This window comes from Equus asinus, chromosome 7, assembly GCF_041296235.1.
Source record: "Equus asinus isolate D_3611 breed Donkey chromosome 7, EquAss-T2T_v2, whole genome shotgun sequence".
NCBI classification, from domain to species: Eukaryota; Metazoa; Chordata; class Mammalia; order Perissodactyla; family Equidae; genus Equus; species Equus asinus.
The window spans coordinates 26,575,999-26,602,451 of NC_091796.1; the positions used below are offsets into that span (position 1 = coordinate 26,575,999).

At 54.0% G+C, this 26,453-nt stretch overlaps 1 long non-coding RNA gene across 1 annotated transcript in view; it reads left to right on the forward strand.

Annotated features, from left to right (window-relative positions):
• The window catches only part of LOC139045765 (uncharacterized), a 45,037-nt gene that overhangs the window by 17,152 nt on the left and 1,432 nt on the right, over positions 1–26,453 (forward strand). The window contains exon 3 of the long non-coding RNA XR_011504854.1: positions 25,878–26,174. This is a non-coding gene — a long non-coding RNA (uncharacterized lncRNA). The remainder of the gene's footprint in view (positions 1–25,877; positions 26,175–26,453) is intronic.

Consider the following 26,453-nt stretch of genomic DNA (forward strand, 5'->3'; position numbering starts at 1 on the left):
ATCGCTGTGTCACCCGAGCAGGTCCCTTTCCTTTTTGAGCCCCTGTTTCCACTGGGGCCAGTGGGAGTCATGAGGCTTGCCCTCCCTCCCTTCAGGGTGGTTGTGAGGATCAAATGAGATCACGAAGATAAAAGAGAATAGAAAAGAAGAAAGCTTGGAACACACGTAAGTGGTTGTTATTGTCACTGTTGTTATTATTAGCTTCTCGCCAACCCCACTCGGAACAGAGCCATCTGGGCAGGTTCTCAGCCTTACCTGGGAGCCCCAGGGGATGCCGGGTAGGCCTGGGCCCTTCCAGGGCCCCTGCCGCACCCCAAAGCTCTCTTCAGGGGGAACTTGGGGGTCCAGAGCCTCCTCTGTCCCTCCCAGTCTTCTAGCAAAGACCCCCTGGGAGTGGAGTGGGGAGGGGAGAGGGGCCTCGGCCTCTCTGTGGGAGGTGGGTCCCTCTGGGCACTGCTAATGTCACCTGGGAACACCCACACTCCCAAATATACACTCATGCTCACACGCAGACACATCAAACACACACAAAGCAGCACCTGTGAGCATCACTCAGCTCTTGATTGACACAACTATCTCCTACACACACACACACACTTACACAGAGGCAGATACCTTCTCCAAAGCAAATTCCATCATCATCTCCTTCCATCCGGAGGCCAGCGGGGCAGGCAGGGATATTATTACCTGGGTGGTTGTTGTTGTTATGATCGTCCTTAGAAAAGTCTCAACTCGGCAGAAAACATCAAACAGCGGCCAGCAGCCTCAGATAGCAGAGGCGACAGGCCCTTTGGGGCCCTTTCCAGTGCAGACCTGCCTCCTCGTTTGCAAAAATGACTTATTATTAATCTGCGATTGAAACTGTAATTATGCCATCACCGTGTCAACAAGCTGGAACATGGTGAGGACTGGCAGAGCCATCTGGAAATGTGTTCCTACCCTTCACCGTGACCATGCTGGCATCTTCCCCATCCCATGGAGGGGGCTGTGCACACACCTGCCAGACTCAGGGCCCACCTCCTCACAGGCGTCCCGGCACTGTGTGTGTGTGTGTGGGGGGGGTGGGTCTGTGCCTCTCACTCGGAAGAGTCTGGCGAGGTGAGGTGTGGTCCAGGTGTGCTCCTGAGGTGAGAGCAGCCCTGAGGGAGCACCGGGCAGCTCCAGGGCCTCAGCCCGCAGGTCCAGCAGAGGGATTCGGACATCAGCGCGTGCTTCACGAGTCCTAACTGATGGGCTGGGTCCCCAGGCTGGGCCAGTCCTCCGTGCACTTCACAGACACAGCGCTGGGGTCCTGCCAGTCCTGTCCCGGCCTCTGCTGGGCCCTGGGGCGTGGCTGGGCAAAGGTCCGCTCACAAGCTGTGTTCACCTCCTAATGACCAACTTTTATTGACCACTTTCTATGCACGGAGTCTGGTGCAAAATACTTTCTGTTCATTATCTCATTTACTCTTTTGAAACCATTTAAATCCAAAAGGAAGTAAATATTAGTATTAGCTTCACAGACGAGGCAACTGTAGCCCAGTGGAGTTAGGCGGTCTGCCTAGGTCCTGCAGAACTGGAGTTTAAAGCCAGGTGGCCTGCCTGCCAGCCCCCTGCTCCCCGCAGCGCCCTGCCCCTCTGACGCAGCTCACACCCTCCCCTCTGAGCCTGGGGAGGCAGAGCCCTGGCTTGTGCTCCTCTGCCTGCCTGCCCGAAGCCCTGGGTGTAGCAGGTGCTCAGGAAACTGGCCACCAGCGAGGGTCAAAAGTTCTGGATTGGTTGTTCGGGACTGGCAGGAGAGACGTGAGCTCTCCAGAACCTGTGGTGACCTACGGGCTCAGGCCTGGGACCTCCCTGGGGGCTCTCCACCTGTAGGCACACTGGGCTGAGACTTCTGGGTCTGGGAGGGGTCCTTTGGTGCCAAACACCACATAGTGGGCCCCAGTGTGGGCAACTAAAGAAACGACAACCCCAATTGGCTCAGAGTGCAAGGCCTTTGTGTGTCTGTGTTGTATGCATGTGTGTGTTTGCATGTGTGTGTGTGTGACTGCACCTGCAAACCTGTGGGCATGATTTCACGAGACAGCAGAGATGGGGGGTCATGGAGTGAGCTGTCAGCCACGCTGAGACAAGAACCCAGGGCTGTAAACTTCTCCCCGGGTCTTCTGTGCATCAGACAGGTAGGATTCCAGGCCCTGTGGCCGGCATGGGTGGACACAGCTTTGATGGGCTGGTCAGAGAACATGGCCCTTCTGGTCTCATCTGGAGGGTGATCACAGACCCTATGGCCACATCCAGCCACCTCTCACTGCCTTCCAGGGTCATAGGGAGGAACCATGGGTAGAAGGACTATATTTGAGGCAAAGGGAGGGGAGGTACGGAGGAAAGACGAAGGGCTTTGGAGTAAGGTGGGACCTGGGTTCAAATCCCGACTCAACCACATTCTAACTGACTCCTCTCGGTAAAGTTTCTGAGCCTCAGTTTCTTCATCTGTAAAATGGGTATAGGAAGGCCTGCCCCACAGGGTTCTGATGGGATAAAATGAGATAACATAATAGGAAATGCTAAAATGGATGCTACGTCCCCTGCAGTGATACGTGCACTGCCCTGGATTGTTCCATAGGCTCATTCTGCGCAGACTCAGAATTTCTGCAGCACAGGCCAGATGCTCAACTGCAAACTGGTTTTAGGTCTGGAAACCGAGCCTTCGACACCCTCTCTCCCCAAACACCACTGTTCCCCACTTCATGCACCACAAATATCTCAGTCACCTGCAGGTCCTGGCCCGCTGGCTCCCGGGTGTTCCATTACTCTGATTTAAGGCTTCATGCAGTCCATTTCCATCAGGGCCCAGGCAGTGTGCCCAAACTACTTAGATGGAAATGTCCCGGTTCATTCATTTACTCATTCATTCATTCAACAGGCAGCAACTGCGCTGACAGTGGGGAAACTGAGGTAAGCTGGGGTAACTGGGAGCAGGAGCTGATAGCAGGAGGGAGGGGGGAGCCCTGGCAGCTGAGGGTACCTGGGATCCTGCAGGGATAAGCGGCTGGGCAAGAGGGACAAGAGGAAGGGAGGGGCTGTGCTGAAACCAGCCTTAATTGGGCTTAATTGATCCTCCGTGAAGGCTGCTGAGGCAGTTCAGAGACAGGCAGGAGGAACCAGCCGCGCTGGGGAGATGATTTGCAGCGGACAAAGCTTTTCAGCATTTTTTACAACAGGCAGAGCCAAGTGGGGTCCAGGAGGGGAACCCCGCCAGCATGTGGCTATGGGAAGCTCACATTTACCGGGGTGGGCTGCGCATGGCCCTGGGGGTCTGGGAAAGAGGTAGCAGGACTCTGCAGCCCGTGGGCGTCGCCGGCAGGACGTTGGTGGGCAGGCCGGGCGAGCAGAGCCGGGACCCGGGGCAGGAGGGAGGGCGCCCAGGCGGGTGGGTGCCCGGGCGGGTGCGCGACGGGCAGGTGGGTGGGGGTGCGCCCGCCGCGCCGACTGGTACACGGAGAGGGAGTGGGGAGGGCGCGCTGATGCATGGCCGGCCCGGCTCGCCTGGGAACCGACGCGGCGACGCGCCCGCGCCAGCCCGAGGGAGCCAGGGGGTCAGATGGCGGGCCCCTCCCTCGGGAGGCCCAGCCCCGGTGCAGGGGGAGCAAGCGGGCGGGCCAGGCGGTTCTCAGGCCGGGCCGGCTGCGGGGAGGGCCCGCAAGCAGCCTGCCGCCGCCAAGCCTGGCTTTTCTCCCACTCCGTCCGTCCGCGTCCCCCCAGCGGCCCCGACTCCGCCTCCGGTGCACGCGGGACCTCAGGGTTGGATGGGGGCTTGGAATGCTGGCATCCCCGGGGTCTGGAAGGGCGGCTCACAGCCCGCTTCAAAGTGGGAGGGAATTCTTCCCACCCCTGCCAGGCCTCCCCAACCAAGCCTCCCGGTTCTGTTTACAGGGACTTATGGACATGATCCCAGTGCCCAGAGAGGGGAAGTGACTTGCCCAAGGTCACGCAGCCAGGGAGAGGCAGAGGAGAGACTCTTAACTTTTCCCCAGGTCCACACCACCCTCAGAAACAGAGGTCTGTTTCCATAGAGGTGAACTCACTGCCGGCAGAGCCCTGGGGGCAGGCGATTCCTCCATTCATAGCCTCTCTGGTTAGGGCGCCCAGGTTGGGGGAAGAGGGTGGCAGTACACAGGATCAGGGACTCCAGTGTCCTTGGGAGTGGAGCAGAGGCCTTCCTTGAGGGACCAGCAGGCCAAGGATTTGTGTGTGTGAACCTGATTCTCCTCAGAACATGGCAAACTCAGCAGCACGTCTCAGCGTCCTGAACGCAGCTCCCTGTGCTGACACCAGTGGGTGCACAGCCGGCTTCCTACCTGGGTTTGGTGCCCCCATTGCAGGAAGGGCAGCCAACCCTCCCGCCCTGCATCCCTGGGCCTAGCTCAGAGCCAGGCACCCAGCCGGGGCTGGACAGGCTGCGGCGAGAACACAGCACCTCTGACTGCGAGGCTCAGATGCTGGTCTCTGCTAGCAGCTCCTCCGCCGGCCCTGCCACACTCCTGCCAGCCGGATGCCGCCAGCAGCGCTCTGTGCTTTAAGGCAAGGAAGCCTGGCCGGAGAGGACAAGTCCCAGGTGTAAGATCGCAGGGGTGCAAGAGGGATCCTCTCTCTCCGAGGGGCCCCTCCCAGCTGGCAGTGGGGTGGCGGAAGGATGCTTGGATTCAGAGTCCTTGATGTAGATCGGCTTGTGACTTTGTGACTCTGGGCAAAACATTTCCCTTCTCTGGGCCTCAGTTTCCTCCTCTGTACTACGGGAACAACTATATTGTCCCTGTCTTCCTCCCAGAGGGTTGCAGGACCTACTTGGTGAGTGCCATCTCTGCATCCCAGACCAGCTGCTCCTCAGGAGGGGAGGGGGCCCTCCTCGGGCCCCTCTGCTCTAGGAGCACCATGCGTGCGTGGCCCTGGGCCTGTTCCCGTGGAGCTGAGCGGGGAGGGCAGGGGGTTCTCGGGGGCTCTTGTCCCAGCCCCTCCCTCCCATCCAGCCAGGGGTGGAGAGGTGGGGCCCAGCTCCCCCAGACTCCATGCCCTTGGGGTGGGCAGGCCGAGTCCTGAGGCCGAGGCCCCCTTGCCTGCTGATGCTGCTTGCTGGCTGAGGTGCCCCGGCCTCAGGAGCCCTTCCAGTCCTGCTCACCTGCTCTGCATTAATGTGGTACAAAGAGCAGCCTGGGACACTGACGCAGGCTCAGGAGGCAGAGCAGACAGGCGATAAGCTTAATTAATAGAATCAGGACACGTCAATAGTCTCTCCCTGCCCCCGCCACAGCAGGCTGGCTTGGCATTCTGGGGAATTGCGCATCATCCAGGGACTTCTGCGTGCTGGGCCTGTGCTGAGAGAGGCAGAAGGCAAGACAGGTCTCTCGGGGGCTCAATGCTGAGCAGAGATGAGACGTTGAAACCATTTAGGTATCTTCCTGGGTGGTAGGATTCTGAGAGGCAATGAGATTCCAAGGAGGAGGGAGAGGGCTGTGTGACTGAAAGCCAGGAAGGCTTCCCAGAGGAGGTGGCTGCCAGTCTAAAGGATGACGCTCTGGTAGGAAATTGCAAGGAAGAGTAGAATGGAAGAAGGAGAAGAAATGGGAGAGAATGAGAGTGAAGTCTGTGTCCCCTGCCAGCAAGGGTAGACCCCGGGTCACTGGTTTCTTTACCAAGTTGAGAACTCCTTTGTCAGCCTCAGCGGGGCCGGGGGTATCCAAGTGCTAACATACTAGGCCCTGGCTAGTTGCTCCTCCAGTAGTAACCGACCCCTCACTACTTCCCCCTGAGAGGGCTGTTTTATTGCCAAGGAAATGGAGGCACAGAGAGGCTGATCGTGTGCCTGTGGCCCCGCAGGAGTGAGGAGGGAGATTGTTGGATTCGGGCCTCTGACTCTAGTCCTCCAACTACAGGAGCAGGACGGGCCGAGGGCCCTAGGGGCTGTGGACTGAAATCGTGGTTGCGTGGCCCACAGGCTGCTCCCAGCCCACAGGCTGCTGTCCAGTCTGGCAGGGATACAGAGGCAGGCCCATTGCTGGGAGACTCGTACCTCCAGTGGCTGACTTTGCCTCTAGGATGCCCAGTGGCCTTGCTGAGCCTCCTGAGACCCCATAGTGGTCTAGACGCTTCCACCCGTACTTTCCTCCTCATCTCTCACTCAGGGTTCTGTTTCCACCCCGATCTAAGGGCTCTCCCAGACTTTCCCATCTCCTTCCTCATTTCCTCTTGTGCAGAATCTCATCTTAGGAGGGGACCTCTGAAGACCCTCGTCTCACAGCTAGGAAGACAGGGGGCCTGACCTTTGGGTTTCCCTCCAATCACTTTGAGACACCCCTGGCCGTCCCATTAGGCAGCAGTAGTTTCTACCCAGTTTAAGATGAGGCCCAGAGAGGGGCAGTGGGTTGCCCTCACGCAGTTGCACAGCTAGTGGGACCTTGTGGGAGTGCCCCCTCTGTCTATCTCCTCTCCCTGGCAGCTTTCACTGGGAGAATGAGGACTGGCAAGGGAACACGGTGGCAGGTGAGGAAGGGGTGGAGGTTGCCCGGGACCACAAGGTATCTTTCCAGGCTCATCCTAAGAGGGGTTGTCTTAGAAACCCTGGCCCCGCCTCAGTCTCTCTGACCAAGCCTGGCTGCCTCTCCTCATAAAACCTAAATTTACTCATTTAACAAGTCTAGCACTGCATTAAAACGCGGTGGAATGCTTGGGAAGGGGGGACGTCATCTAGGGTCAGTGAGTCGGCACCGCGACACATGACCTGCTTGGGGCCACCAGTGCCTCTTGGAGAGAACGGAGAAGGCCCCACACACCCTGTCTCCTCCTCCTGAGATGTGGGGGTGCGAGTCCAGGGTTCCATGCTCTGGGGGGTGTCAGTCTGAGTCTGCTGCAGGGCTCAAGCTCCCCATTGCTCTAGGTGACCCTAAGGACGTGTGGCTCTCCTCCGTGGTGCAGGGTGTTCACTCTACTATCTGACACTTGATTGGTAGCAGAGCCCCGGAAAAGCCAACAGTGATGACTCAGGCTCCCCACCCCCCACTACCACCAACCTTCAGGAACTGCTTCCCTGCTCTGGACCTTGAACTCGGATTAGACTTTTGAGACACTAATCAGGGCTAATGCCATCCAATTCTCGCACATCATTCTTATTCTGCATCCTGAAAGGAGTCCAGCACTCCAGGACTGTCCCTTGTCACCTGGACTCTTGCCCCTTCTTGACCTGCCTGATCTGACACAGCCTATCACCCCTCCTTGGTCTCTGTGACGCGAGATTTGTGATCACAAACCCACCTGTAACCTCAGCCTCTTGCGTGAATGTCCCTTGCTCCCTGAGGACTCCGCTTGCCCTGAAGCCCTCCCGGGGAAACTGCTTTCTCTCTTCTGCATCTATCTCAGCACCAGCATGGGCAGGTGCCATTTTTGCTCACATTGCCACTTTCAACCATCTCTTTCCTCTCCTCCTGAAACCCCAGCTCTTTTTGATGCTCACCGCCCCCGGTCACACTCTCTCTCTGCCTCCTCCTGGCTGTTGCCTGCTGACTTCCTGGTCGTGGGCATAGTGGTCTAGAAGCTTCCACCCGTACTTTCCTCCTCATCTCTCACTCAGGGTTCCGTTTCCACCCCGATCTAAGGGCTCTCCCAGGCTTTCCCATCTCCTTCCTCATTTCCTCTTGTGCAGAATCTCATCGTAGGAGGGGACCTCTGAAGACCCTCGTCTCACAGCTGGGAAAGTCTTGGGACTTTCCATGAGGGTGACCATTGTCCAAGTCTCAGTTCCTTGACTGCCTCGCCTCCACACCGTCATCCTCCCCAGCCAGTCCCAGGGGCACAGCCTGACCCCCGTCACCACCAGCAAGTGCACCTTGGAAACCTGACGCCGGCCTTCTGCCTCGCTCTCTGACCACTCCTCCTGTTCTCCAGATTCTCCATTGATCCTCAATGGCAATAATTTTTCCACCTCACCATTTTTGGCTTTAATCTCCCCATTTTTGCTTTAACCCTACCATTTTAAAAAACATATTTTATTGAGGTTGTATGAACTTAGAACTTTGTGTCAATTTCCGGTGTTCAACCCCATCAATTTCGGCTTTTCTCTCCCCCTCTTTGCGTCTATTTGGAACATCCCAACCTTTGTTCAGCTCAACTGTTTCCTCCAGCGTTGAGCTTTGCCAGAGAAAATCTTCTAGCTGGGCTGACTGGGTACGTCACTGACCCCCAACGGGGACTCATTGCTGCCTGGAAAGCCTTTTGTGCTTTTTGGGAAATTTGCTGTCCCTCAGGTCCTCACACTTCCCTCAACCCTCCCACCCCCTTCCCACTCTCAGTCCATGACTCTGCCTCGTACTTCGCTGAGGAAAGGGAAGTAGAACATCCTTCTTGCCTCCGCAACATCCTCAAAACCTCCCTGTAGTTTCTGTCTTTCCACGTCTGAGGAGAAGCCTGCTGGCCCCTGCCAGCCCCTCCGCCTGGACCCTTGTCAGCCCCTATTGCAATAAGCTGAGCTGTTAGCTACTTGTCCCCAGGAAGTCACCACCAGAGTGTCTGGCACAAAGTCGGCACTCAGTACGTATCTATTCAATGCATAAATGAATATGTATTAGGGACAATTAGGTTGATTTAATAACATTTTCAAATTACAAAATTAGTATGGAATGCACTCAAGGCAAAAAGCTCAAGGCAATAGAAAAGCAAAAAGAAGAAAAAGCAGAAGCTAACCATAATCCTATCCTTCTTTAATAACTCCTGTCAACATTTTGTTTGGCCTTCAAAGGTTTCCACACATGTATTGTTTTCCTCACAAAATGGTCCTTCAATAGATACAGACTGTGACTAAAAGTTAGCTGTGAATGTTTTCCTACATCTTTAAATATTCCTCTGAATATTTTTAATAACTGCACAGGATTCCATTATGGATAACCTTGATTTACTTAACCATTTCCCTAATGTTGAACATTTAGATTATTTCCAGGTTTTGTATTTTTCCTATTTAGTTGATATCCGTATACATAAATATGGGCACACGTTATTTTTCCTGGGGCCGAATGCCTAAGTGGAGACTTGTGGGTCAAAGGGTATGCATATTTTAAGGCTTTTGATTTATATTATTAAATCACAAGAGACAATTTGCTTTGGAAACCAAATAAACACAAACACAATCTCCTGCTTTGCCAAGCATAACAAGCCATTTTCTGAAGCCCTGGAAGGCTCAGCCCCCGGATAGCCTCATGGCCAGCACCGTCTTTTCCTTCAGTCTTCGCTGAAACGTCACCTCGTCAGGTGCCTTCTCCTCAACTGCGCTCAGCACCTCCAACCAGCTCTAAGTTTGTTTGTGTCTCTTCCCAGACCCAGGAGAGTTGGGCTTGGTCTGTTTGGTTCATCCTGTCTCCCCAGTGCCCGCACAGAGTAAAAAGTGTTCAATGGACACTTTGTGAAGGCAGGACTGAGTGCTGGCACGTCTTGTCTCAAACCAATGGGGATGATAATATTCAGGGCCCTGTAGGAGCTGTTTTAAGTAGTAGAGGCAATTTATAGACAAGCGATAAGAAAATAGACAAAGCGACTTCTTAGCGTAGTAAGTGTCACGAAGAGGGACACGATTAAGACAGGACTGTCAGGGAAGGCCCCTGTGAGATGTGATCTTTGAGCTGAGGCTGGAAGGATGAGCAGGAGTAGGATTTGAGACGAGCATGGACAAGCATCCTAGCACATGCCAGCATGTGGAAAAGAGATTGGCATGCTGAGGAGCTGAGAAGGCCAGTGCCTGATCAGAGTGGTCTGTGGGGTAAAAGCCACAAGAGGGGTGAGGGAGACCACCCATGTGCTGTGGGTCAAGGAACATGAGGAAGAATCATCTACTCAAAGCCCCTCTCTTAAAGGGCCTGCCTCTACCTGAAGTCCCACCATTTGAGAGTGATTCCTGTTAGAGTTAAGTGTGGCCCTCTCCCTACACTGCTTCTTCGGAAAGCAAGCATTCCGTTAAGGATTTACTTGGTGTAAATGACTATATCAGCTGCTTCTCTCCAGTGGGGTGGCGAGCTGAATGGTTTTTTTTTTACTGAGATGGGTTAGGGAACCCAGAAGTAGGGCACTTCCATGGACTAACAGCTCCTGTGCTGGAGAGGTGGAGAGAGAGCCAAGAGAAGTCAGCTCCTGATGACCTAAAAAAAGCCATTTGTCCCTCTGTCTCTTAATAAGTGGCCACTGGGCATCATGCACATAGACTACCTCCTTTAATCCTCATGACAACACTACATCATTTTTAAGATGACAGAACAGCTTCATAGAGGTTATGTGATTTGGGCCGAAGTCTACGCATCACTAAGAGACAAAGGCAGGATTCAGGCAGCAGGCTCCAGAGCCCATTCTCTCCTTCAGTCTGATACACCGTGGAATCTCATCAAATTCATATTTAATGCATGAGACTTCCAGCTTCTTATCTTTCAATTAAATGCTGTAAGTAAATTTTATATATGTACTCTTTATGACATACATATGATATCTACTATCACGTCTATTACACACACACAAACACTATGCCATAGGGTATTGTACATACAAACCATGTCTACTGTGCTTTATGGGGGAAATTTAGGGTTTTTTAAAAAAAGTTTTCCTTTTTTTTTTTAAAGATTGGCATCTGTGCTAACATCTGTTGCCAATCTTTTTTTTCTTCTTCTTCTTCTCCCCAAATCCCCAGGTATATAGTAGTATATTCTAGTTGTGAGTGTCTCTGGTTGTGCTATGTGGGATGCGGCCTCAGCGTGGCCTGATGAGCAGTGCCATGTCTGCACCCAGGATCAAAACTGGTGAAACCCTGGGCCACTGAAGTGGAGTGTGCAAACTTAACCACTCAGCCACGGGGCCTGCCCCTAAAAAAAGTTATTTTCTTCTTGTGCTCTGATTTTATTTTCTATCAAATTTTCTCACAGTGGTCCCATACTTATTATTTTATACTGCCCTATTTTCCAGTTCATGAATCCTCCATTAGCTGCATCTAATCTGCTGTTAAACTTATCCATTGCATTGTTAATTATGGTTAGTATATTTTTCAGTTCTGGAATTGCCACTTGACAACTTTTGGAAGTTTCCACTTCTCTGTTTGAATTCTTTTTTTTTAAAAAAGATTTTATTTATTTATTTATTTCTCCTTCTTCTCCCTAAGGCCCCCCCAGTACATAGTTGTATATTTTAGTTGTGGGTTCTTCTAGTTGTGGCATGTGGGGTGCCACCTCAGCATGGCTTGATGAGCAGTGCTAGGTCCATGCCCAGGATCCGAACTGGAGAAACCCTGGGCCGCCGAAGCAGAGCGTGTGAACTTAACCACTCGTCCACAGAGCCAGCCTCGTCTTTATCTTACCTACTGTTTGAATATATTGATCACAATTATTTAAAAATCTTTTACTTTAGGGGCTGGCCCTGTGGCCGAGTGGTTAAGTTTGCGCGCTCCGCTGCAGGCGGCCCAGTGTTTCGTTGGTTCGAATCCTGGGTGCGGACATGGCACTGCTCATTAAACCACGCTGAGGCAGCGTCCCACATGCCACAACTAGAAGGACCCACAACAAAGAATATACAACTATGTACTGGGGGGCTTTGGGGAGAAAAAGTGAAAAATAAAAAATCTTTAAAAAAAAAAAATCTTTTACTTTAAATGCCAATATCTGGATCTCTGTGGGTCTGCTGCTACTATCTATTGTTTTTTCTCTTGATTTCAGTCACATGATCGTGTCTCCTGGTATGTCTGGTAAACTTTACTGACTACCAGACATTGTGTGTGGAAAAATTGTAGAGATAATGTGAGGCTCTAGATGAGCCAGAGAGGATATGCTCTTGCTTCTGAAAGAGAGTTGGAGACAGCTCACCTTAATCCAATCTGGAATTAAGTTTATTTGAAGTTTCCTTTTAACCTTTGTGAAGGCTGATCTATTTCTGATGGGCTCTTGAAGAGTCCCAACTGAAAACCTTTTTTTTAAAAAAACAAGCTCCTCCTTCCTTGGAAATGCTTGAGCTCCTCCCCTCTCCTTTTTTCACTAACCCCATGAGATTGCAACAACTCAGTCTCCACTTTCTGCTCAGATTGTCCACTTCACATCTAATGCTGAGGGGGAAAATAAGGCCAGATGTTGAACTCATCTCCTTGGCTTTCTTTTCTTTCCAAGATCATGGCCTCTGGACCTCTTCAATGCCTTCAAACAAATTTTTCAAATATATTTTATCTGTTTTTTTTTGTTCCCAGTTGTTCTTGGTGGGAAAGTTGATGTGAGATAAACTAGTCCACAGTAGCCAAAAGTAGACATCTGCACAGACCTTAGGACCCACCCCTGCCAACATGTACGTCTAGTCCACTGCTCAACATGACCTTCCAAGGGGCCAGCTTCGCCCTTTGTAGAGTCTTCCTCTGGCCCTGTGCCCCTGCTTGCCCTCCGTGTGGGTCTTGACTGCTGTCTAATGTTTGTCGCCTAGAGACTGCTTCTAGGCTGGCTGCCCTTGCAGCCCCAGAGTCGGGCTGGCCAAGATGGTGGCAGTCTGGTTTCCACAAACCCTCTGCCACCACGACAGGGCCAAGGTTGCTTCTCTCTGCTGACTAGCGCCACCTGCAAGCCACTCCTATAGACTGAGCCCCACTGTGCCAGGCTCAGTGTTCAGCGTTGAGCACAGGTTGTCTCATCGCCTCCTCTTAGAAACACCAGCAGATAACTAGTTATCTTCATTTTACAGATGAGGAAACCGAGGCTCGGTAGGTTTAGTCAGAATCCCTAGCCATCTCCTAAAAGTACATATTTATTTCCTGTTTACTTGTTGGTCTTCTTGTGCTCTGCAGACTGTGAGCATCATGAGGGTGGGGAACATTACCTGTCTGTCTTATTCATCTCGCTATGCCCGTGCCTGGCACAGTGTGGGTAGGTGACGACAAACCTTGAATGAATAAACAAAGCTTCAGGTCCCAGAGTTGTTCGTGGTGGTGGCCAGAACTCCGGGTTCTTGATCCTAGTCCACTATTTTCTACCTCCCACACCATGGCCGGGTAAGGAAGGTTCCAATCCATCTGCAGTTATCCAGCACCTTCCCTGTGTTGAGATTCTAGCCGGGTTCCCTGCCATCTAAGACCATTCGGGGCTGCCTTGATGTCATGGACTCCAGTGTCCTTAACCAGGGTCCACGGACCCCTATGGAACTGAGGGATGGAGTTGAAAGGCTTCCAAAATTAGAGTAGAAATCTGCAATCTTTGATTTTTTTTTAGGAAAAGGGCCCATGGCATTCCTCAGTTCTCAGAGAGGCCTGAGACCCCAAAAGGTGGAAAGAGCCTGGGCATGGGGGCTGGTACCTTATCTGTCCCCCAACTTTGCCTCCCCTTGCTGGTGGGGGGTGCTTCCTGAAGCCACCCACAGATTGTTGGCGGGTGGCTGGAGAAGGGGTCAGGGTATGAAAGGGGGACCCTCTTCCCCAGGCCGAGCAGGATGGGTGGGGCAGTGCCCAGAGCACTCCAGCTGGCCTCCTCAAAAAGCTCCAAGGTGGAGGGGTGGTCACTTGACAAAAGACTGTGGAAGTGGAGGTCGGTCCTCCTGACAGGAAAGCCGTCCCACCGGCTGAGTGGCATATTTGTGCAGCTCCGGCTTCTGAGCCACCTGCCCGCCCTGTGAGGCTGGGGGTGGCTGTATGGGAAATCCCAGGCCACAGCGCACCACTTTGAAGCTTAGCCTGTGGGAGGAGGAGGAGGAGGAGATCCTGAGTCCCGGATGGAGAGGGGACAGGAAGGAGACATTCGGAAGCTGGCCTGGCTCTGCCCCCGAAGCCTGGGGTCTAGAGGGCCTTCTGGCCTGGTTGTCAGCATGTGCATCCACGGGGACATTATCTCTTAGAACAGAGATTTCTATGGGGTTTAAAAAATGTCCCAGGCCAGTGGTTTTCAAGGGTTTCTGAAGCAGGGGGAAGCTTTCAGTGGTCCCCATCACTCCATTTGTAAAATAGATAACACCGAAGGTGCTGGGATGAAGCAGGCCAGGCCCAGCTTCCCCTCCACCCTGCCTGCCCCATGTCCCAGGCCTCATGTGAAAATCCCTGTTCTCGCCAGCCTCCTGGGTTTCATGCAGGAACTGAGGGTGGGGGCGGAGCTTGCTTCAAGGTCATGCAGCTGGGCAGAGGCAGGTCGGTCAGTGCGATTCAGGAGTGTACGTCAGACCCATTTGCCCACCGGCCTTGGTCACCCACCTGCAGGCGTGTGAGGCTGGGCAGGTGGAGGGAAGTGGGCCTGGGATGGAGGGGGTGACAAGGCTCTGGCAGGGGAGCTGGAGGAGGGGGCCACAGATCTGACGCTGCGAGGGCTGCCCTGGTCTTTCCTCCTGCAGACCTTGCTGGCCTCACCCCCAGCCCCGTGGGCGATGTGGGCTTTTGGCTGTGTGTTTGGGGGAGTCCTGAGGAGGGGGCCGCCCTCTGCCCTCCCTGGGGTGCTGAGGAAGGGTCAAAATGGCCAAACGTGAGATGCTGATTTAGGGATGCAGGGGCCGTGGAGAGGGAGTGGTATCAGAGAGAAGGACAGCAGGGGGCAGAGGCAGGGGAAGGCCACAGGTGGCCCTGCCTGGGACGGGGAAGGAAGGTTGGGAAGCCTGCCTGGTGGAGGAGGGGAGGGTGGGCTGCGAGGGTTGGCAGCCTCTTCCACGCGAGAGGAGACACCAATGCCCCCTAGGTCCTGGACTCCCTGCCGCTCAGGCCCCCAAGCTCTCTCATGGGGCCAGTGGATGCCTATGCTCTGTGTCTCTTCCTCCAGTCTTTAAAGCTTACTGGCTCTGTATCATGCTCGCGTCACCCCTGGAAGACGGCAGGGAGCAGTGCTAGTTCCCTGGCCGCAGGGCAGCATCCTAGCCAAGCTAGACAGGTGCCCTTGGGAAGAGCACATATCAGGAGGACCCCAGCCCCTGCCCAGGGTCCTGCTCCCCCTCACCCCATCCTCCCACCCAGCCCAGCCTGGCCCAACCTCTGAAATGGAGTCAAGGTCTAGACCCTCCCTGCCCCCCAGTTCAGCATAAGTCTCTTGCTCAGAGCTTAGAGCAGTTTAAGGAAGAGGAAATGTTTAAGAAAACCAAATTATAACCTATGTCCAGGTGTGACATGACTCACCTAGTGCAACCTCCAGACCAGAACCCCACCCCCGAACAATGGCTCCCGAGGTGGGCGTGGCAGGAGGGAGGCGGATTCATGTCCTCTGGAAGGCCCTGGGCCAGGGTATTCTTGGAGAGCCTCTGATGTTCTCAGTGCTGGGTGTTCCCTCTGTGGCTGGGCTCAGGGACAGCGGCATTGCTGGATGCTTAGGCTTTGGGAGGGTCCTGACATGGCAGTGTTACCCCAACAGTGTGGCAAGGTCATGGGAGAAGGTGGTCTAAGACAGGGGTGATATTTAAAATAGTCAATATCCAGTGGCACTGAATGATGAGGACTGGAACCTGGGGGGGCAGGGGCGAATAGGAAGGGTCGGGGTGGGACAGTGGCTATTTAGCAATTGCTCCCGAAGAATTTCAAGAGTTTGCTAACATGTGCACATGTGTTTAGCCAGACACAGAGTTGGCTGCCTAGAGCCTGTGTGGGCTTTGGGGGACTCTGAATGGCTAAGGATGAAAAGAGAACAGGGAGGCCGGGGGGGTGTTGGTGGCAGGGACTGTGAAAGAGTAACATCAGCACCTAATGCTCACAGAGCTCTCACCGTGGTGGTACTGGGCTGAGTGACTTACACATCTTAGCTCATGTGCTGTGTAGATGTATTTTTTATTGAGGTCACACCGGTTTATAACATTATATAAATTTCAGGCACACATCATTATTTTGGCTTCTGTATAGACTGCATTGTGTTCACCACCAATAGACTAATTTTTATCCATCACTGTATACATGTGCCTCTTTACCCCTTTCGCCCCCGTCTAGCCCCTTCTCCTCTGGTCACCACCAATCTGTTCTCCATATCTATGTGTTTGTTTATTTTCTGCATATGAGTGAGATCATAAGGTAATTGTCTCTCTCCACCTGACTCCTTTCGTTTAGCATAATACCCTCAAGGTCCATCCATGTTGTCACAAATGGCAAGATTTCATTTTTTTTTAATAGCTAAGTAGTATTCCATTGTATATATACATCACATCTTTATCCATTCATCCACTGATGGGCACTTGGATTGCTTCCGAGTCTTGGCTATTGTGAATAATGCTGCAATTGAACACAGGGGTGCATTGTATCTTTTTGAATTAGTGTTTTCGTATTCTTTGAATTAATACCCAGAGTAGCTGGATTATAGCTCATGTGATATTTTTAAACAGTGTTATTGAGGTATAGTTGACATACAATACGTTGAACATATTTAAAGTGGACTCGGGGCCGGCCAGGTGGCGCAGCGGTTTAAGTTCACACGTTCCACTTCTTGGCAGCCTGGGGTTCGCCAGTTCGGATCCCGGGTGCAGACATGGCACCGCTTGGGAAAAACCATGCTGTGGTAGGCGTCCCACGTATAAAGTAGAGGAAGATGGGCATGGATGTTAGCTCAGGGCCAGTCTTCCTCAGCAAAAAGAGGAGGATTGGCAGCAGTTAGCTCAGGGCTAATCTTCCTCAAAACAGCAACAACAACAACAACAACAAAAACTCGGATACATTTTGACACATGTATATACCGTTGAAACCATCACTACAATTAAGATAATGAATGAATCCATTACTACAAAAGTTTCCTCAGAATCTTTTGCAATCTCTCCCTCCTGACCCTTCCTGGCATCCCCGGGCAACCACTGATCTGCTTTCCGTCACTATAGATCAGTTTTCATTTTCTAGAATTGCATATAGTGGTAGCTCATTTAATATTTACAACACTCGCTGACATAGCTACTACTATTATTGTCATTACTCACATTTTGCAGATGAGAAAATAAAGGCACAGAGAAGTTAAATGACTTGTCCAAAGTCACACCACATGGTTATAAAGGGGTGGAGCCAGGATTTGGATCCAGGGAGTGTGGGTTCAGAGTCTGGCCTTCTAACCCATGCACCACACTGTCTCTCACACTGCAGCCCCCTCGATGTTGGTGATCAGCTCACTTCTGGGGCCTAGCCCTGTCCTAGGTTTGGAGGGAGTAAAGGTGGGGCCCCTGCTTGTGAGGAGCAAACAGGAGAATGAAGGAGACCCTTACTCCTTACCTTCTCTGAGTCTCAGTTTCCCCATCTGCAAAATGGCAGAAATCATCAACCCTGGAACGCATAAACAAGTGTGGTCTATCCATACGATGGGATATGCCGCCATAAAAAGGAATGCAGTTCTGATACATGCTTCACTGTGGATGAACCTTGAAAACGTTATGCTAAGTAGAAGAAGCCTGACACAAAAGCCCCCATATTGTTTGATTCTGTTTATATGAAATATTCAAAATAGGTAGATCCACCGAGACACAGAGATTAGTGGTTGCCACGGGCTTGGGGGAGGAGGGGACGGGAAGTAACTGGTTAATGGGTACGGGGTTTCCTTTTCGGATGATGAAAATGGTTTGCAACTAGATAGAGGGGCGGTTGCATAACACTGTGGCTGCACTAAATGCCACTGAATTGTTCACTTTAAAATGACTCATTTTTTGTTACGTGACATGAGGTGATGAGCCTACCAAACAGGTGGTTGTGAGCGTCATGTTTCGTGAAACTGAGTCAAAGGCAGAACATGAGGGGGGGCCCCCATGGGGCCTGGCACACACAAGTGCCCAGGAAATGTCAGCTGGATGTGCAGATGGTTCTGACCCCAAAGATGAGGTGAGAGCAGGTACTCCAGCCAGGTGGGGGCTTCCAGGTCCAGGCCTGAGCCCAGGAAGGTCTCTCTGGACCTGCTGCTCCTTGTCTCAGAGGCTGGAGGGAATCCAGGAAGGTCTGGGAGAGGGGCCGGGGAAACCCAGCGCTGTGAATCTGGCCAGGGGAGTGCGGGGCGTTCCACCCAGGCTGGGCCTCGGCTGGCGCGAGCTGTGGGCAAAGGGAGTGACCGGATTCCCAGCCCAAATCAGGGTCTGAGAAAGATCTTAACGAGGGGCGTGGAGCCCCTTCCTGCCACCAGAAGAGGGTCGGTGAGGGTTTCCAGCTCCAGCAGGCTTTTCCACATGTGTCCTTGGAGGCCCCTTTTGTCTGAAGAGGCTTTCTGTTTCATCGTGGCGAAGAGCCTTGGGGCCAATGCTCCCACTGCAGCCTGGCCGGGTGAGGCTGAGGCCAAGGCGGGGAGGAGGGTGGCAACCTCGAGGGCCCCCTGGATTCCCTCTGCCTGGGCTGAGGGAACTTGACCCCTGGACCAAAAGACTGTGGTCATCTGGAGGATCCAGAGCAGTTGGCTCAGGGTTGGGCAGACAGCCCGGTATCTTAATGACACCAAGACCCCAAAGTACTTTCTAAGCACCTTTTTCAGAGCAGAGCTTGGTTGGAGCAAAAGAGGGGATGGAAGCGTCGGGACTTCTTTGGGGTAACTCAAGAGAGGAGTGTCGGAGGAGGCAGATTTGTGAAGGAGGACTTGTGCGCGTGACCGCACGGCAGCTGCAGGCTTTGGCTGGGACGACAGGGAGCTGCCTGCTCGCCAGCCCCTCTGCGATGATCACCGAGAGTAAACAGGAAAAATCGAAACAATAAACACTGACAAGAGGGCAGTGATAATTAGGGTTTTACATTCAGCCAGCCCGCTGCAGGGCGATTGAGGACTGGATGGTAAATAACAAGCAAAGGCTGGAACTCATCCTCGGAGACCTAATCGATACAGCGAGGAGCTTGACCCAACTCTCTGTCCCGAGAGTTGTGGGAGGCTCATCCTGAGGCAGGGCTGGGCCTCCCGAGGCTGTTCTTATTCTGGAGAAGGGGAGACCAGAGCCTGGGTTCCAGCCCTAGCTCTGACGACGGCTTGCTGTGCTGCCTGGCGATAGTCGTCGCCCCTCTCTGTGCTCCTTTTCCCTCAGCTGTGAAACAGCGGGCTCCAATATTCTATGATTCCAAGTCCCCTATGCTTCACACGATTTCTCAAGATTCCTGGGCTTCCTGGACCCTTTTAGGAAGAGGTCAGCCCCCTCCAACCTCCTAGGAGGGCCCAGGCATGGGGAAGGAGTGGGGTGAGTGAGGGTCCAGCCAGTGACAGGAAAGCAGTGGATCACGGCACAGGGAGCGATTTTACTGGAAAGACGAAAGGAAATTGCATCTTTAATAATTCACCGGCCGGTTTGGAGGGAGGCAGGTTGGCGGGGCCGTGGGACCGCCGGGCGATCCCAGCATCTGTTCCTGGAAATCCGCTGGCTCCAGAGCCTGCCCGAGAGACCCGGGGCTCTCCATCTCCTCCTGGCCGAGGGACAGCGGGAGCCGACAGAGTCTAGACCGGGGCGAGAGGTTAAAACATTGCCATCCCGGGAACCTAGTAAATTGATATCTCCAGCAAAAGGGAGCCGAAATAATCAATACGGCAGCAGCCCAGGAAAGCCGCCAAGCTCGGCCCCAGCCCGGCACAGTCGCTGCAGGAAAGGAGGGCTGGGGCTCTGCAAGATGTGTGGGGCTCCAGCCAGCAGAACCCCTGGGGGCCTCTGCCTGCACCCACCCAGGCGGGAAAGGGACCTGACCTCCCGGGGCCACTGATGCTGGGCAACCTGTCCAGCTGGTGGGGTGGGGTGCAGGGGACACACGGCCTGGTGTCCTCAGCTAGTCCTGGCTTTGCCTTCCCTCCTGGTCCCTCTCAAGCGGGAATGCCTTCCACTGATTCACACGAGCGTGGCAGGACCCACCTTCTGCTTCCTTTCAGAGGGACTGTCCCGGGCAGCCTGGGAGTCATTAGTGCCAGACAAGCAAAGAAGTGGATTGAAGCCAGAGGAACTGGCCCAAGACACAGGTGGAAGGTGCCAAAGACAAAAGTAGCTGAAGAATTGTTGATTCTGGAGTCCAGAGATGTTGGTTTTCCTCCCAGCCCAGCCCCGCAGGCAAGCCCCTCCCCGGGCTGCAGTCCCTCCCTGTGAAGGGGATGACAACCCTGGGAGGGAAGACCCTTTGCTCCTGGAAAGAGCTTTGCATCTGCAGTTTGTCTTTATTATTATGACTTTTCCCCAAGGCCTGTAGAATCTTAGTGGACTGATCTGAAATGTAAAAGCTTTCCCAGGTGGGTCAGCCCAGGTAGGAGCTTGGTTGGGGGAGGGGTGTCTTGTAAGGGGGATCAACTCATGGGGCTGAGGGCATCTGGGGGTCCAGGCGGGGCTCAGACAGAGCAACTGTTAGTCTCTCCCTCCCTCCCTTCCTCTCCTGCAATTCAAGAAGCATCGAGAGGATACTAATACACTCATCCTTCTTTTACGGATGGGGAAACTGAGGCCCAAAGAAGCCATGCCTCCACGGGCACCTAGCTGGGGAGTGTGGAACCAGGACTGGAATTCAGATCTGCTGACTCCCAGCGGAGTGCTCCACCAGAAGCCCAGGGGCGTGTGCATCCCTTTCCTCGCAGCTCTTCCGATAGGAGGTCTGGGGTGGCCTTGGGGCAAGGCACCTGAGATTCATCTTGCCTCACCCTTGATCTTGGCCCAGCCCAGCCTGAGGTGGAAAACTAGGAAACCCGGGAGAACTGGGACAAGACCCACCCCATGGGCCTCACAGGCCATCAGGAGGATCACATGAACCAACCCATCTTTAATTCCAGGTCAGCAAACCCTTACTTATCTGATGGATCCACCCCTTTGCGAAGTCATCAGGAGGACAGAAAGTGGGCAAAAATGCTTTCTGAGCTGAAAAAATGATTGTTTCAAACATCTTGCTTATAAAAATGTCCCTCACCCCTCACTGGGGGCCCGTGGGCTCTTACTCGACAAACAGTTCTGACAAGTCTGGTGGTCTGGTTTCTCAGGCCACAACAGGTGTGCTGATAGTGAAAAAGGCTTTGTGGTGAGAGAGCAGGCAGAAAAACTGTAGAATGCAGATGCGCTAATTAAAAAGGCAGCGCAGACTGGATAGGCCTTGATAATCCCCGAGGGCAACCCACTATTACAGTTCAGTCTCTAATTAGTGTTGTCGAAATGAGCGTGAGTCATCGACACACCGGGTGAGACACAGCGCCCTCTGTTCCAGAGCGCAGGGGTGTGGATGTGGATGAGCCCCTGAACAAAGATTTCTACTGAAAATATTGTTTAAGAAAGTTTTTGTTAGAAGAGGTAAGCTACAGCTACAGGAAATGAATGTCTGCGTAACGACACCCCCATTCTGGACAACGCCAGGCACCTGGGATGGGGAGTGCGGGTGTCGTGTGAAAATCAGAACCCAGAGAATCCTCCGCACCGAGGTGCCTCCCCCCTGCGTCGTTAGCTGGTTTTCTTGCTGTTTCTCACCGTCTCTCTCCCCTTCACTCCATTCTGTGTGCAGAAGGAAGGTTAGTTGTCCTGAGTTTCGTCTCTCTTCTGATGGGGAGCCTCCCATGCTCTCCTCCAGAGAACCTTGACTTTGCTCACTGGTGACTCAGCCGGGCCAGCCCTCCCCTTCTCCCCAGGCAGGCCCTTCCTCCCTTTACACCAGGCTCCTCACAGACCTGGCCTCTAATTCTCCAGCACAGCAGGGGCTTTGCCAGGGCCTTCTCCTACCTGCCCACTCAAGCTCCTGCCTTCCAGGGGCCGGCCAGCCCATCCCTCCCACAGCACAGCCACCCCCCTGATGGATTAACCGTCATTAAGCTTTAATTGTCATCTCCCTCGACCCAATGGTACTTGCTCACCCTGAGGCTGGCCTCCTATCCTGGGTCAGCCCCCCATCAGACCACTCCGGGAGACTGGGTCCCCAGACCACTGCCTCTCGGGGCTACCTGCCCCCCTCCATGGATTAATGACTCCATCATCAGAAGGTGCAGCTCTCTGTGGTCCCTTCCACCATTCCTCATGGTCCTTTCCTGATGTGCCTGCGTCCTCTGCCAGCCAGCCTCCAGTGCCCGGCTCCCCACTGTGTCTTCCTCCCAGTACAAACTTGGCCCATCGCGGGCGCACAGGAAAAGATTGTCACATTGGCCTGAACACCTACTGGTCCTGAGGGTTTGTTGAGATTGCTGAGATCGCCAGCTCTTGGTGTGGGAAGGGAGTGGAGGGGTGCGGTCTTTTCTGGTATCTCCTAGGGCAAGGCCCAGCAGGCACTCAAGGTCAACTGATGGATGCTTAGAGGAGGAGTTACCCACGGGGGGACAGGTCAGCTCACTTGTCAGCGTCTCAGTGGGGGTGGTGAGGCCAAAGTCCCACCTTTGAAAGTTCTCAGAATTTCAGCCAAACCCCACCCCAACCCTGGTCCTGAGGGTCCCACTGGGAGAGTGGACATACTTCAGGGCACACCCATTACCAGAAGGAATAAGAGCCACACACACACAGTCAGCGAGGTGGGAGTGCCTGGTGGTTAAGAGGAAAGAGCTGTCGTCTGTGAAAGACTCAGAGGACATGTTCTATTTATCCAAATCTTCCAACAAGACAGGAATGTAAATATTAGTACTCCCCTTCTCAATGGAGGAGACTACGGCTCAGAGACGCTGAGTGACTTGCCAGCCTCTCTAGGCTTATCCTGACAGACATCGCTGAAAGGGACTGTCTGCATTTCTCAGTGGACTTACCTGATTTTGTCGCTGAGTGTGGGACATGGAGGTTTGAGGTTCAGGGTCATCAGCATGGGCTCTGGGAGCAGAGGGGACCCTGTTAGGAGCTGCCCCTCCTCTTTCTAGTGGGGTGACCTGGGGCAAATTAACCCGTCTCGGTCTCTGTGAAGTGCACAGTCCCCTCCAGGTGCAGTGAGATGCCAGGAAGGGCTCGCCCCACTACAGCTGGACAAGTCCCGTTCGTGTAAGGGCCTCAGTTTCCTCATCTGTAAAGTGGGAGAGTGGGCTCTGAGTTGCCCTCCAGGTCCTGGTAGCCTGGAGTATTTGGAGGGTGGGGGTGGGGCGTGAGGAAGGATGAGCGATCCTCAGGGATGGAGGGCAAGTGCGGTCCTGGAAGGGAGGTGTCCAAGGGGGCCCTGCTCCTTACAGAACCTCGGAATGGAAGCGGTCTCTGGGTTTTTCTGAACCACAAAGGAGAGATTCCTCCCACACTGCTTGAGGGTGGGCCATGGCTTCTGCTAGAACACGTCCCCTGGTGGGGGGCTGGGTCCCTTATATTGATCCTCAGCAATCCCCTGCCACACCACCTGCTGATCCCCATATTGTCCTTGGCTCAGGGTGTCTGCCATCCACTCTCGATGTCCAGCCCCTGCTATTCCCCCTTCCCTGCGATGCCACGTCAGACCTTTGAGGACAGACGTGTACAGCAGAGCGTTCTCAGGTGGAATGTGCGTGGCTCTGCAGTCTCTCCTTGCTCACTGAGTGCCGGCTCCCTCCTGGCCTGCTCATGGTCCTCGGCCGTGTGCTTACAAAAACTGAGTGCCCAGAGGGACATCCAATATTCCAGGTGCAGTCTGACCAGGGCAGATAGAGCAAGCTGTCACTCTAGGTGTCTCCTGTGTTTATTTAGCACAGCTGTTTTGGAGGGGTGTTTTCTCCCCAACGAGTGTCAACTAACGATCCTGCTCAAATCAGGCATCTAGAGCCACAGATGAGCTTCCCGGACTCCAGGAGCCCATCTCCGTGACAACGTGAGGGTCAGCAAGCTGAAAGCAGAAGCTGCCCTGTGCCCCTGCGGCCACCCCTGAGCTTCGCCAGGAGAGACGAAGACACAGCCCTGCAGTTTCCTCTCCGAGAGTTCAGCTTCCAGAGATAGTTTCCTCCTGGCTTCTGACTGGGCGAGAGGAGGCAGGTCGGGGTCGCTCCTCGTGCAAGGAGGCCCATTGCCCAGGCGGCTGAGTCCGACTTACAGGGACCACAGAGCGCTCTGGGGTGGAAGCCAGACTCTTTCCTTGGTGGTCCCAAGCGGCCCCTTGTCACCCTGCTGGGTGGGGTGTCCCTTCCTTAGGTGAAGCTGGCCTCCTCCAAGGGCAGGACCTCCTGTGACCACGGCCAGAAGTCCTTCCGGGCCTCTCCCTCTGAGCCGCAGTCCTTCGGGACCAGGCGCTTCATGCTTACTGGATTCCTTGACACCCTGAGGAGCGTTTCCTCCCCAGATTCCTCCTTTCTGTCTGTCCAGACCTCTGCCCTCACCAACTGAGGAATAAGCCCACAGAAGGAAGGTTTTGCCTGAGCAGAAGGCCAGCTTGGGGCCTGCCCACCCGGGACCGCCAGCCGGGTGCCCCTTCCCAGGGACAGGGTGAAAGCCTCTGTGACCTCCTCTGAAGGACACCCACTGCTTCTAGTTCTGGGACCCGGGATCCTCACACCTCTGCTTCCCACCCCTCATTGCTCAGAGGCCAAGCACCTGGGAAGCTTAGAAGCTGCAACACAAATTCACACCCACACGCACACACATCCCCCTAGAGGATCTCACGTGTGGGGTGCAGGTGGTGTCCTCCACGAGGGGCCCAGCTGAGGGGTCTGTGCCACTCGTGAGGTCCTGGGTAGGGCTGGGTGCCCCAAGGAAGGAAGGGCACCTGCTTCTCATTGGCAGAGAGGCCCAGCTGTGCTTGCCGGGGCTCTGGCCCACCCGCCAACAGCAGAGCAGCACCCCCCCGCCTCCAGACCTCTGTGGACGGTTAGACCGCAGGACCCTGGGGACACCCCAGCCCTCCCCACTGGAAGTCCCTGTCCCATGTGGGGTCTCCCCACCCCTCCACTGCTCTGGGTGCCCCACCTCCAGGACCTGGCTTAAGTCACAGCTGAGCTCTTCCCTCCCCAAGCCCCCTGTCACTAATGACCTGGACCTCACTATCACAGATCATCCATTTATCCCCCACAGGCTTATTCAGCAGCTGCTTGAGCTGGGCGCTGGGCTTGGTGCTGGATGCAGAGGGGACGAGGTCAAGCTCATAGTCAGTGGGCATTGGCCACCTACACACGGGTGGTCACACACAGCAGGCAGGGCTGTAGTAGGAGCTTGTGGGAGCCCAGAGTGGGAACCAGTAACCCCGACTGGGGGAGTAGTCATGGAGAACTTCCTGCAGGAGGCAGCGCTAAGTGAAGTCTCATGCTTGCATTTCCTGTTGCTGTCGGTGGCCTAGAACTGGGCTTGGGTCTCCAGCCAGCCAGCCAAGATCATCCAAACTCCAAGCCATCTGCAGACGGGTAAACGAGAGCAATGAACATCTGTGTGGCAAGACCCTGGGATTTCAGGCTCGTTAGTTACACAATTAGTCACACAGAATTACATGGCAATAGTTAGCTGACAGACCCTGAGCACCCCTTCCTCCTCTGGCCACGAGCTTCAGGAGCTACTGTTCCCTCCTCGGCCGCCACGCTTCTCCTTTTCCTCTGAGCTGGGCCCATGGCAGAGCCGGCTGTGGCCCTGGTCGAATGGGAAAGGCATCGATTACATGCTGGGAGCTGACCCTCTCTCTCGCCCGCTTCTGTACCTTTGAGGGCTGTGTTCCTCTATGTTCTGCTGGGTCACCGCAGGGTCCAAGAGCCCTGACCTGAGCCCCTGCTTGCTCCTGCGAGCCGATGGGCCCATTAGAGTTGGAGGACACAGTGGGGTGAGAGGACTTGGGCACAAAGGTGACCATAGGTACAAGAGGCCAGCAGCCTGGTCCTCAGCCTGGATCCCATGCACGCCCACCAGGCCCATTTCGGGACTAAGAAGCAATTCAAGGCCTGGCCTTCTTGCCTAATGGCCACAAGACATGGGGTTGTCATCACTTCTTTTAGCCTGTTTCTTTCCTCTGTCTTGGAAATGGGGTCAAAAATGTCTGTCACCTGGCAGCACTGTTGTGAGAATCTAACAAGATCGTGTTTTTGAGAACTGCAAAGCCCCATTCCCGCAGGCGGAGTGGCTCTCTAACCTGTTTCCCTACATGCAAAATGGGTATGAGAATTTTACTTCCTTCCTTCCAGGGCTCTGGTGAGACTGTCACCACATAATGTGTATGCAAGTGCTGTGTGACGGGGTGGGCTCTCTGAGCCAGCGTCTCCTTGGCCCAGCAAACACAGCTGCTCGCCTCGCACTCCGGGCTGTCTGGCTGGCAGCCAGTCTGGGCAGAAGCAGCCACGGGGGCCAACTGCTTCCCTGCAAGACTACAGCACGAGCTGCCCTTTGGACCACCCGTCCCTCCTGCCCCGCCCTTCCCCTGCTGTGCCCCGGCTCACCCCAAGATCAGCGACCTGCAAGGAGAGGCAGGGTTCCTTGCTCAGGTAAGATGTCCATGCGGGGCTGACATAGGCGTTAAACACAGTGCTCAGGGAACACGATACTTTTAGGGAAATGTAAAATGTTTTCATCTCTTTTAAAATCAGAATTAAGACATGAACTTGTAGGTCAAAAAATGTTTTAATTAGTATTGTTAATATATTTGTCTTTAGACCACTATAATCACAAAATACAATTTTTATACTATTTTAAGGAGCAAAGGCCTATGAAGGCATTAAGTGGCTAGGGCCCATGGAAGTCCTACATGGCCCTGAGTCCACGGT